The sequence below is a fragment of the Pteropus alecto genome, unplaced genomic scaffold (assembly GCF_000325575.1).
Source record: "Pteropus alecto unplaced genomic scaffold, ASM32557v1 scaffold17, whole genome shotgun sequence".
NCBI classification, from domain to species: domain Eukaryota; kingdom Metazoa; phylum Chordata; class Mammalia; order Chiroptera; family Pteropodidae; genus Pteropus; species Pteropus alecto.
In genome coordinates this window covers 341,479-345,805 of record NW_006440645.1, presented here as the reverse complement: position 1 = coordinate 345,805, position 4,327 = coordinate 341,479, and the positions used below count along the sequence as shown (strand labels likewise).

The window sequence follows — 4,327 nt, the reverse complement described above, 5'->3', positions numbered from 1 at the left end:
TTGGCATTCGTTCAGCATAGGGGTCTCGCACTACCCTGTGGCGTGGGGACACATTCTGGGGGTTGTCCGGCGGAGTTTCGAAGTAGCTGCCCCATGTAATGCAGCTGCTTACAAAGTACGAGTGTTCCTTTGGGTTCTTCTGGTGACCGTGTCACGTCGGCACGTTTGAGCGCTGTGTGTCACACCAGAATTGTGACCTCTGCGCAGCATTTGAAAAAATCTTTTAATTTCCAGAAAAGTAGACCATGGCCACTTCCTGCCACTCTGGGGGGAAATGGGTGACATTTGTCACCTGAAAAGTCATAAAATTGGCGGGAAACATACCCGCATCTTCGCTACTGAAGGAAAACTTCCGCAAACCCTGCTTTTGGGGGCCGCCTGCCCTTTAACCCGGAAGCAGGCTCCCTACCCAGCTCGTGAGGGAAACTTGCAGGCTGGCAGTGGGTCGAGAGCGCCCCTGCCCTGTGCTGTCACCTTGATGGCACCAGGTTAACGTCCCTGCTCTCATGCCACCTGTGTGTCCACCTGAAGGGAATCTGGCTGCCGCGCGCTGACCGGGCGCAGGAGCACTGGGCGGCCGCGGGCCACACGCCACACCAGTGCCCGCCTGCCCGGCGTCTCCCGGGCCAGCCTCGTCAAGTCGCTGCGCTAGGCGTGTCTGGGGCACCAGCGTCCCGATGTCGCCTCAGGCTCTCGGTGACTTCCTGGGGTGCTAACGCTCTGCAGACAGGAGGATAAGGTACCTGTATGTCACCATCAGTCCCGCAGCCTCGCCCCGTCCCCAGGCCTCACGGTGCGATTCAGCTGAGTGTGGCAGAGTCCCGCTGGCTCCCACCCCTGAGGTCATGCTGGAGCCGTGAGGGGTGGCGGGAGACGGGGCCATGCTCCGGCGGGGGTGACGGGTGACGGATCTCTGAGTGTCTGCGTCGCGCCATCTCCTGCATCTGACTAGCAGGCCACTGTGGGACGTTCTGCAGCCGCCAGGAAGACCTACGGCATCATCAGTTTCAGGCTCCCGAAGGAGCAGAGCCCGGCCCCGCCCACTCACACGCACGGCGTCGCCCACTTCCGCACCACAGGCTCCACCCTCTCACGCGCACGGCGACACCCAATTCCACAGCACAGGCCCCGCCCTCTCACGCGCATGGCGACACCCAATTCCACAGCACAGGCCCCGCCCTCTCACGCGCACGGCGACACCCACTTCCGCACCACAGGCCCCGCCCTCTCACGCGCACGGCGACACCCACTTCCGCACCACAGGCCCCGCCCTCTCACGCGCACGGCGACACCCACTTCCACAGTACAGGCCCCGCCCTCTCACACGCACGGCGACACCCACTTCCGCACCACAGGCCCCGCCCTCTCATGCGGCGCCGCGCCCACTTCCGCACCGTGGGGTCCGCGAGCCCGCGCACAGTGGGCGCTCGCTGGAGGAACTAGGCTGGGAAGCACATGCTGGTCGGTCGGCACGGGGACACCCTGGATGGGGCCACCACAGAGACTAGGCAGCGGCGGGACACAGTGACAACGGCACCAGCCTCGGGCCGGACGGACTGGCCACCTCCCGTCTGTGAGTCCAAAGACACCGCCGACCTCCACACCCGAGTTTCACGTGTCCCGCTTCTTAAACGGTCTCTCGCCGCATGGCGCTGCCACCTAGCGATGAACCAAGACGCTAAAGGAGGATGTGTCTTCACTTAACGCGCTGTGAAAGGAGAAATAAATTTAAAACGGCGCCGCCCTGAGCAAATGTCACAGCCCCGAGGTCCTCGGCAGCCCCGAGGCCTTGCAGGGCGTGGACCCGGCGCGCACCGCGGTGGGCGACCTGCCTCCTTAAACCCGAAGGATCGTGCCGATGACGTCACGCGTGCTCGCCCCGCGGACACAGTGGCCCCCGAACGGCTGGCAGTGAAACTCAGCGCCATCCAGGACGGTTAAAACCAGCCCGCTGGACCCCGACACGCTTGTCGTGGCAAAGCGTCATGGCGTGCTTTCACTTCCCGCGTTGACTTTGTTCAGAAACAACTGATCGCTTTCAAAAAAGACAAGGAATAAGGAACCCAGCAAAGAAGGATTGGAGGACAAAAAGCAAGACGTAGAAATGTAACACGCTAGCACGAAGGACCTAAGCAGGACGCCGGAAACAGTGCGACGGTGTCTGCCCCGGTGTCTGTCCCCGTCTGCTCGCGCCCGTGCTGAGAACTGCGGCCTGGGGACGGACCGGGTGGCGAGCACAGCCCAGGCGTGAAGACGGCCAGAGGCAGCGCCCCGGGGAGAGGAGGGGCGACAGCACCCCTCAAAGAGATGACACTAGCAGGGTGTTCAAGTGCAGGCAAAGTTTGCCTTTCTGAAAGAAGCATCACCAGGAACTGTCTGTAAGCTAGCTGCTATTGAACAAGCTGAATTGCAGAGGAAATTTTTTCATTTTAAGAAAACCTTCAGAAAACTGAGGTCTTAAGGTAAGAGACCACGTCATTCACAGAGTTAGAAACTGCCATTCGCGACCTCGTAACGCCGCCTGACATGAGCTGGCGGACAGGTTCCCGCCGAGAGGGCCCGCATGACACCGGGCTTTCCGCGAGCTCCCAGCGCAGGCTCCCCTTCTTTGTTCGCTGCCTGGTGCCGCGGCGACAGCTGACACCTGCTTTTTCCGTTGGAAAAGACTTTGCCATTCAACTCAGACCTACAGCATGCCCCACGTTGAAGGCGGCGGATTAACTGTAATCAGACAGAGCCGGCGCCAGCCCCGCCACCGGACTAAGAGAAGCTGCTGGGACAAAGCCCGGATTTATCTCTGAGCCTCGTCAGTTTGTTTTTTTGTGGGGCTGGGAGGTGAGAGGTTAGAAAACAGGACTCTCTATGGTGTCAAAAGAAAATATGATTAAAATAATTTATGGCTGTTTTCATGTTGCTAGAACTTTCAAAAATGTGTTTTGGTATTGAGTACCTTAATTATATTTTAAATGCAAACCTCCAATTTTAGAATACAAAAAAAACTTCATTTTTTTTAAGGTTTTATTAATTATACAAAATACTGAGGTATTCTGACTCTGTGAACCACTCCCCAACTTTCTCGAGCTCATTTGTCATCATCCCTAGTGATTAGAAAGACCTCCAGGATCCGTTTCAGCTTTAGAAGATGACATTGTAACCAGTCCCACCTTCTACGTAACTAGACAATTCTCCACTAACTAACTTTTTTTAACTTGTGAGCTGTGACCTAAAGGAGCATAAAAATACTGTTGGTATCATGTGTGCAAATAGCAATGAAATCTACAGCTAAACCATTTTGAAAGAAACTAACAAGTAAAAGAAAAAGACTACTTGATTTTTCTTAAAAAATAGATTTTAGTTAATAGGCTTTGTAATACAACTATAATTTCTGAGAAAAATTATTTGAAAACTCTCAAAGCTTTTCTTGACACACTCAAATGGTTTAAATTATCATTCAGTGGTAAAATGTGTATCATTTATCAAAGCTTGGCCCAAAACCAGCCAATGTCGGACACTTAATAGATGTGTATTGGGCAGTTACTCCATGCCAGGAATTGTTGAAAATACTAGGGATACAAAACAAAGTCTCTGCCCTCAAGGAGCTTGTATTCTAGTGGGGAGATAAACACACAAATTTATATTCAATATTCTAGGATAAAAACACAAGGAAGGGAGGGAAAAAAATGGTGTAGATGATAGAGGCTCTGTGCATCCCTCTGACGACCAAATCAAAGTTGTGATGGACACACGGAGCGAAGAGCAAGCAAAGTCACCTGCGAGCTCGATGAGCAAGCCCAACAACTAGGGAGAGAAATGAGACATCACCCTACAGTGGGGGAGGTAGGAGGGATGAGGACACAAGGCTGCAGGGTCCCCAGCAGCTGCGTGGGACAGAGGCTGGGACAGCTGCAGATGCCTCTTAAAGGGACCGCATCCATGAGTGGACTTGCACGGTGACAGCCCTGCTCACTCTGGGCACTAGTGCCGGTTAAGCTGTGCAGGGGGCACCAGAGACTTACAGGGAGACACTGAGTCATCGGAGTGAGGGCCGAGGCGAGACTCGCTCTGTACAGAAGTGCCAGTGATATCCATTGTTCCCTGTTGAGCCCTCCACCATACCAGTGTGTGGACACAGCACCGCCACAGCCGTGATGTCATTAAACTGGATAACAGAGGTCGCTCCACCCAGAGGATTCCCTGAAATTCCACCTCAACAAACTCACGGCCCCACCCAAGCCACATCCAGTTATGTGTTCTGTGAGTCCTGTGCCACTTGCTGAGCAGGTCCAAGACCCACATTGGTGGCAGCTGATCTCGGTTTCCGGTGCGG

At 54.9% G+C, this 4,327-nt stretch overlaps 1 protein-coding gene across 1 annotated transcript in view; it reads right to left on the bottom strand.

Moving 5' to 3' along the window:
- ANK2 (ankyrin 2) overlaps positions 1 to 4,327 on the bottom strand; it is a 281,207-nt gene that overhangs the window by 250,029 nt on the left and 26,851 nt on the right.